Source organism: Triticum dicoccoides, chromosome 2A (assembly GCF_002162155.2).
Source record: "Triticum dicoccoides isolate Atlit2015 ecotype Zavitan chromosome 2A, WEW_v2.0, whole genome shotgun sequence".
Lineage (NCBI taxonomy): Eukaryota > Viridiplantae > Streptophyta > Magnoliopsida > Poales > Poaceae > Triticum > Triticum dicoccoides.
Genome location: NC_041382.1, coordinates 485,997,963 through 486,006,648, shown reverse-complemented (window position 1 = coordinate 486,006,648; position 8,686 = coordinate 485,997,963). Strand labels below are relative to the sequence as shown.

The 8,686-nt window shown below is 49.6% G+C and overlaps 1 long non-coding RNA gene across 1 annotated transcript; it reads right to left on the bottom strand.

The window, feature by feature from the left end:
* Positions 1-3,885: 3,885 nt before the first annotated feature.
* Positions 3,886-7,442, bottom strand: LOC119354984. The gene is made up of 4 exons (XR_005171377.1): positions 7,012-7,442; positions 6,708-6,937; positions 4,688-4,737; positions 3,886-4,166 (listed from the first exon to the last, which is right to left on the bottom strand). It is a non-coding gene; the product is annotated as an uncharacterized LOC119354984 (long non-coding RNA).
* Positions 7,443-8,686: the final 1,244 nt, after the last annotated feature.

Sequence of the window (8,686 nt, the reverse complement as noted above, 5' to 3'; positions counted from 1 at the left end):
TGAAGCGCCTCACTGTCAGGGGCGACTCATAGCTCCTCGTCAACTTCTCCAACAAAGTGTACGAGCCAAAGGACGAGCACATGGAGGCGTACCTCGCGGAAGTACGTAAGATGGAAAAGTAGTTGCTAGGCATGGAGGTGCAGCATGTGCCCCGTGGCACCAACAGGGAAGCCGACGACATCGCCAGGAGGGCATCCAAGCGGCAGCCCCAAGAGCCTGGCATCTTCGAGGAGTGTCTCTTCAAGCCGTCAGCGACGCCACCACTTTCAAGCCTGACACGGCCTTGGGAGGAGTTCCCACAACCGCTAGCCACGGGAGCCCCAGCTTGTGGCCCAACCTCAGGGGCTCGCTTGCTCTTGGCGCTCGAGCCTCAAGAGGGATGTTGGACCAAGGAATTCAAGGAATATCTAATGCAAGGGGCGCTACCAGAGAAGGAGGAGGATGCAGAGCGCGTAGCCCGGCAAGCCACGACGTACTACATCCAGGACGGTGAGTTGTACAGGAATCGACCAAATGATGTTTCGTTGTGTTGCATTTCTAGGAACCAGGGGAAGGAGTTGCTGATTGACATACACGGCGGGGACTGCGAACACCACTCGTCGTCACGGACCCTCGTCGGCAAGGTGTTCCACAGTGGATTCTACTGGCCCACGGCGCTCAACGACGCAACTGAGCTAGTGAAGTCCTGCGAAGCTTGCCAGTTCCACGCCAAGCAGATCCATCAGCCCGCTCAGGGCCTCCAGACTGTACCTCTCACGTGGCCGTTCACGGTCTGGGGGTTGGATATCTTGGTCCCATTCCCTCGAGTGCCAAGGGGCTACCGCTACCTGTACTTCGCCATTGACAAGTTCACCAAGTGGGCGGAAGTGGAAGTTATCCGCACCATCCCAGACGGTTCCGCGGTTAAATTCAACAAGGGCCTCGTGAGCCGTTTCGGGGTCCCCAACCGCATCATCACCGACAACGGCTCGCAGTTCACCAGTAACCTCTTCAAAACATACTGTGCTAACCTTGGAACGCAGATCTGCTACGCTTGGTGGCGCACCCCAGGAGCAATGGCCAGGCTGAATGCGCCAACACGGAGGTCCTGAGAGGCCTCAGGACTAGGACCTTCAAGAAGAAGATCGAGGCATGTGGCAGGGGCTGGCACGACGAGCTCCAGTCCGTGATGTGCTCCATCCGCACCACCGCCATGAAGCCGACGGGCGACACCCCATTCTTCCTTGTCTATGGAGCCGAAGCGGTCCTCCCTCACGAGGTCAAGCATCGCTCTACACGGGTCCTGGCATTTGATGAAACGCATCAGGACGCCAGGTGGGGGATGGACCTCGTACCAGGGGAGGAACGACGCCGCGAAGCTGCACTAAGGGCGGCAAGGTACCAGCAGGCGCTGCGGTGGTACCACTGCCGCAACATCCGCTCCAGGACGCTTGAGGTAGGCGACCTCGTCCTGAGGCGGGTCCTCTCCAGGGAGGGGTTGCACAAGCTCTCACCCATGTGGGAGGGCCCGTTTAGGGTCGTCCATATTTCCAGGCCTGGCACCGCGCGCCTGGAGACGCAGGACCGAGTGCCCGTCCTGAACGCCTGGAACATCCAGCACCTCCGGAAGTTCTACCCATGAAGCAAGGCCCAGTGCGTGTGAAGAAGGCACGGTGCCTGTGAAGAAAGGCCCAGTGCCTGTGAAGAAGGCCCGGTGCCTGTGAAGAAGGCCCGGTGCCTGTGAAGAAAGGCCCAATGCCTGTGAAGAAGGCCCGGTGCCTATGAAGAATCGCCGCCCGTGACACTCACGTAATAATGAGTGAGGTTGTACACGCCCCGGAGTCTCCAGAGAGCCGCCCTCGGGCCTCGGGGGCTCCCTCCCATGCCTAGTGGAAGCACTTAGCTCCGCGCTGGTGAGAAGATGTCGAAGACTAGGCTAGGTGACGGACGCGGCTTTTCATTTGCTTTCCGTAGTTGGCTCGCCTTCTCTTAATCGAAGTTTGCTTCTGGTGTCCCTTGCTAATTTGGTTTTGTCGCCTTTTGCCGCCTTTTCTGAATCTAGTTCGCTTGAGCTCTCTCTCTCTCTCACATACCTCGCGAAGGGGCTAGGCCAGTGCCTTCGTGAGGGTTTCTTTTTCCTACGTTGGTCCTTCTCTTTGCCTTCGGTCTGCCTTCTCATAAGGCACCCTCGTTCAAGCCCACCACCGGCACATCTCTCCTAATTCGTGCCCCTCGGGTACCGCGATATGAAGCACTGGGTCAAGGCTCGGGTGAACGATAAGTCTCCTAGCGAGCTTCCTAACAAATTTTTTTGCAGTTCCTGAGCAACCACTAAACCAAGACGGGCACGAGGAGACAAGTGCCTCGTGAAGAAGAGGCTGCCCCGAACGCGCCAGGCTAAGATATGTCCACACGAAATAGCGACACAACATAGAAATAACAAGCATAGCGTAATGACTGAGGAATCACAGTTCGATACACGCCCCTCCGGGCCCATACTGGTTTCATTTTGATGCAAGAAAGAAAGGGGGAACAAAACAAAAGCAGCGTTACAAAGGACCACGGGGGCAGGCCTCCAGCGACGTCCCAAGCTCAGCCGGACCCCTCCTCGCGCTTCACGGAGGCGCGACGACTAGACAACCCGCTACCACCTTCAAAGCGGGCGCGGCGGCTGGTCGTAGCCGCCACTACTGGAGATTTCGCCAAGAGAAGAGCCGCCGTAGCTGGATGAGGCGCGGCCGGTGGGCTCACCCTCGTTGCGGCCATCGTCGAGGCCGAGCACCTCCTTGCCGTCGTTCATCTCGGGGCAGCACCCGGTGCAACGACCATCTTCCCCCAACGCCCTCACGTAGAGGGTCGCATCACCGTCATACCTGAAGTGGAGGCTGCACTGCTTACCCAGGCCACGCGCGCGGGCGAACGTCTGCCAACCGTGAGCCAGAGCTATGTTGCCCACGGCTCAGACTTCAACCACAACCCAGGAGGCCCTGCTGCAGCAACCGTCCTCCTGCAGTCAGAGCCCACCTGAACCAGAGGCCGGGAGCTCATTGGCAAAGAAGCGCGGAAGCTCGAGCCAGTTGCCAGTCGGATCCACCGATCAGACAACGAACTCCGGTAGCACCTCTGCTGAGCGAAAGCGTGGCCGGGTAGGTCGTGTGACCACGGCACGTCTCCCCTCATCGACGGGGCTACCACGACTGGATCCACCCCCGCCATGCGCAGCACCGCCACCCCGGGAGCAGGGGGCCACGGCGGGAGCTGTGGTGTGCTTACGGGGCGGCCACGTCCCCGTTTAGGCGCTAGGGAGCCGGGCCCTTCACGAGGGGCCTTTCCTTTCTCCGCGGGGGAGAACCTCTTCGACGGCGCCATTAGAGTCGGTGGTGGAGCAGAGGAAGAAGAAGCGAGCGGAATGGGAAGAGATGGGCGACGGGGGCTCTGCCCCCTCCCCATTTATAGCAGGAGAAGGCCAACCAACACCCCCACGATCACAGATAATGATGTCATTTCTTGCATGTGGCAGGGACTTGTCAAGTCGGGCAGTTGCCGAGGCAGCATGAGAAAGCAAAGATGCCCACATCCAATCAACCACCATGCGTTAACCGAGGCCGCATGCTTTCACTACTAGGAAAAAGGCTACTAGCAGCGCGGGTACCCGCACTACTAGTATCATGCTACAACTAATAGTTAGTAGTAGCGTGGGGGTAAACCCGCGCTACTACTAACATTTTACTAGTAGCGCAGATGTCACCCGTGCTACTACTAATGAAATAGCAGTAGCGCGTCTCAAGTACCACACGCTACTAGTATCCTGAATAGTAGTAGCGCTCCATTTCACCCCCACACTACTACTAACTAATTAGGAATTAAAAAATAAAATCCATCAATTCCATTTTATGCATACAATTCTAACAACTAAAACAAGCCCAGATTTGTAATAAACCAGCAGCATTACACATCATTCCAAATCGAAGATTTATAGTAAACCAGGAGCATTAGAGCATATCCATACATCTACACTTATTGCCGTCACTTATTCCCAACTAGTGCAAACACAATTAAAAGCAAACAAAAATGCATAAAACACCAAACAGTGGCATTCTATGCCTCCAAATGATTTGCTCCCTCTCCATCCTTGCAATCATCTTCTTCTCCCTTATGTGCTTCTCCCATTTAAGAACCCAAGATTTCTGTAAAGAGCAAAGAACAAATAAAATTAAATTTCAGCAGACATATATTTCCTTGCATGTTGTGATGTACAGTAGCTACGGGAATAAATATACGAAAACAAAAAAGTGAGTGATTTCTATTAACAAGAGATCGCCTATGTAATAGCTACAAACTAATGAAATTAATGTCTAGATAACATATATTGCCAACCAAGCCTAGATGAACTATATATTGCCAGGTAATAGGACATATCTAATTTTCACATTAATTGCCTTTAGTTTTCTTCAAAACTAAATATACTTAAACTTAGATCATTTCATATAGATGTTCAAAGGATAATACGGCTAAAAGAATCCAATTTCATAACAACCACCAGGCAGTAAAATTGCCCTATGGAGAATAAGTAGGAAAACATCGTGATCCCTTAAGGAGAACTTCCCATATCGTTCGTGTTCAACAACTAATTCTATGTGTTTCATTGGTAGTCAAATATTGTATTATATTTTTATTCTATCTGTATATACCAGGATAGCAGGGTTACCTTTGCTTCCTTAACAGGAATGTGCAAGGAAAGAAGTGAAGATGCTGCGTCTGCATTCAGTAAATGAGATAAAGTTGAGACTCTTGATAGCCAATATCCATTCTTACTTGTAATATTACAGATACAGAACTGAAAAATGATCTTCATATTAAGCAGATACCACTTTCTAAGGTGCAAACATCTAAGGAAACTTAGTTGGTGCTAATCGTGGAAGCGATCAACAACTGTTTATCTTCCTACATCAATTTGGACAGTTAACAGTAAGCAAAGATAGCATTATAATCCCAGCCAACTACGTATATAACTAGAAAAAAATGATGAAAACAAGAAGACTGTCCAACCAATTGACTACAATTATTGAGGAGCTACATGGAGAGTGCTAGTATTAAAATCAGGCTTGCAATCTAGGCTCGATCGAAACTGAAACTGAAATCGGCCTTGCAATCTAGGCTCCTCCACCTTTCACAGCGGTGGAGCAAACTGAAACTGAAATCGGCTTTGCAATCTACTACAAACCCTCTACAAAATTCATATTGAAACTTTTTTTTAAAACAACCTCTACAAGGCCGTAAACTGGCATACGAAAAGAATGCGCTCGGGATACTAACTTTTGGGACAGCAAACTAAAACGATGGCTGCTCTCAAACCATACATCCAAACGACGCAAATAAATACTCTACGGAAAGCTTGGAACTTGCTTTACAAATTTCATATAGAGGCAACTCGAAATTCTGAGAATAACTAACTCATTTTTCACCTAGAAGCTGGCTGTCCAGATTTGACAGTGCAGTTTTTAACTGAACCAGATTCATCCCAACTGGACAGTGGTCTAAGACATCCTTGCCAGCCCCACCCATCTGGGGTTGGTGATGAGAACAACACTTTCAGATGATAGCAAGCAAGCAGAACGAAATGAAAAATTATTTTGGAGGCTAGAACAAAGCACTAGAAAGCAGGCAAGGCAACGATGGGCCTGAGATCAAGGAGTAAGAAGCTTAATTTGTTCGTGGCACCAAAGCTAGCAGCCCCGCAACAACAGGTCTGAACAGAGGCAAAAGCAAACAAAGTTGTGCCTGCGTGCATGCATGCAGCAGGGAACAAACAAGGCCTGCTAAATGAAAACGAGAACCAGCTCATAATTATTATTTTTCTATCATGTGTGTAAGTAATTCAACAGTTTCACCAATAATTGCTCTGCCATCCTGTTTTATCTCATCCAGGCATGATTATGCATAGGCGTGAAGTGTTATTTGGGGATTGATTGATCCCGTCCTGGATGGTAGACACATTATTGCACAGAAGATCAAGACATGGGCACATACAGATTGATTTTTGAGTTAAATGTATATAGCCCCTTGAACTCTCACATTTAGACCACATCACCCCCTGGACTTGATTTTGCCCTACTTAATCCCCTGAACCTGCTTAAACTGGGCAAAGCACCCCCTGGCGCCTAGTTTGGTGGTTTGGGAGGTTGGTTTTGGGGACATGGGAGTTGATGTGAAACATCATGTTAAAACCTGTGTCTTTGGACATGAAAAAATGGTTGTAGCTTTGTCTTTTGGACAGGTGAAGATGATGTCAAACATCTAGTGGCTGTAGCTGTCTTTTGGACATGTTAAACTTCAGTTTATGTTTTAGAATATGTCAAAATCAGTCTGACTAACTAGAAAGACTCTAGTGCATATTATATAATCTTTTGTATATGATGGATGTTGATCTGAAAGCCAAGTTCATTGCTTCATGTTGTTGTGGCGTATGGCAGAATTTTGTTTTGCTGTCAAACTGAAAACACACATACGGACTGATTTCAGACAGACAAACACTTGCATTTTTCAGATAATATTCAGACAAATTGTCACTGATAAAAAAGGTACTCCCGATACAAAATACTTTTTTTTCTCATGCTTCTCACTGGCCTGACATAGCCCTACCGACAAACATAGCAAATGCAATGGAAATAAACTACAAAATCTTGCTCTACCAACCAGAAAAAAGAGAGCACTGCAGAAAATCTTACCGTCCTTAGCGTGCATTTGTTATATTTTCTCCCAGGAAATCCATCGAGGGGTATTCTGCAATTGAGCGGCGGGTCGTACGCATACGACGACTCTCTGTACAGGATCGAAGGACCAAGGTTTGTGGCGGGGCCACGAAGACGCCAACGACCGGGACAAACCTGTGCTGCGTGCTGCCATGGATTCGTGCTCGGGGAAGAAGAAAGGGGGAAAAATCCTTCGCGCACTAGTTCTGGAGAGAAGCCCCAATCAGATGCGATTAGAGAGAGAGAGAGAGAGAAAGGGGGGAGAGGGGGGGGGTGATACCTTGACTGAGCTGCTCGTCATGGGTCAGAGATGCCGGCGGCGGCGGGGTCGGAGCTCGATGGCATGCATGGCGGCGTCCCGGGAGAGAGCGCGGGGAGGAAGCCCCCTCACTCCTCGTCAACCTTGGCGTGGATGTGGAGAAGGAGCCGAACGTCGCGTCCTGGATCGACGGCGGCGCGGATCCAGATGCCCCGCCGTGGGCATGACCGGTCCCGATCTGACGGCCCGCCTGCTCGATCTAGTCTAGGGGCATATAGATGGATAGAAGGTAGGGGAAGGTGGAGAGGATGAGGGCGAAGGGCGCCGGCCGGTGGGATCGCCGGGCGGATGAGTGCGGCGGCGGCTGTGGATGAGAGGAGAGGGAGAGAGAGAGAGAGAGAGAGTTTGGTGGGGTGGGGGTCGATCGGGGTCGGTGTGCTGGTGTGGTGTGGGGTGGGGTGGACACCCTAGTAGTACAGTGCGGTATCTCACCTCGCTATAGCTATTCACTTAACAGTAGTGCAGGTAGCAGGAGAGCGCTGCTGCTAAATCTAGGGTGGTGGATATTGGCTGTCGATTTTAGTGGCAGCGTGGTTTTACTGGGCTGCGCTACTGCTAACTGTGCAGCAGTAGCACTTGTTTTGTTCCCGCGCTACTGATAACTTGCAGTAGCGTCTCTTTTTGTATCGCGGTACTGCTAAAATTTTATGTATAAGGTTTTCCCTAGTAGTGTTTGGGGGCCCGCGGCGCTCCACGCTTGACCCTTTGGCTTCGCCTCGAATCCAAGCCCGAGCGCGCCTTAGGCTCGGGGTCTATGCTACCTCTTGAGCACTGCGTTGGTTTTCCCTTGAAGAGAAAAGGGTGATGCAGCAAAGTAGCATAAGTATTTCCCTTAGTTTTTGAGAACCAATGTATCAATCCAGTAGGAGGCTACGCGCGAGTCCCTCGCACCTACACAAAACAAATAAATCCTCGCAACCAACACGATAAGGGGTTGTCAATCCCTACACGATCACTTACGAGAGTGAGATCTGATAGATATGATAAGATAAGATTTTTGGTATTTTTATGATAAAGATGCAAAGTAAAATAAAAGCAAAGTAAAAAGCAAAGGAAATAACTAAGTGTTGGAAGATTAATATGATGAAGATAGACCCAGGGGCCATAGGTTTCACTAGTGGCTTCTCTCAAGAGCATAAGTATTTACGGTGGGTGAACAAATTACTGTTGAGCAATTGACAGAATTGAGCATAGTTATGAAAATATCTAGGTATGATCATGTATATAGGCATCACGTCCGAGACAAGTAGACCGACTCCTGCCTGCATCTACTACTATTACTCCACACATCGACCGCTATCCAGCATGTATCTAGAGTATTAAGTTCATAAGAACAAAGTAACGCCTTAAGAAAGATGACATGATGTAGAGGGATAAATTTATGCAATATGATAAAAAAACCATCTTGTTATCCTCGATGGCAACAATACAATACGTGCCTTGCTGCCCCTACTGTCACTGGGAAAGGACACCGCAAGATTGAACCCAAAGCTAAGCACTTCTCCCATTGCAAGAAAGATCAATCTAGTATGCCAAACCAAATTGATAATTCAAATAGACTTGCAAAGATAACCAACCATACATAAAAGAATTCAAAGAAGATTCAAATATTGCTCATACATAAACTTGATCATAA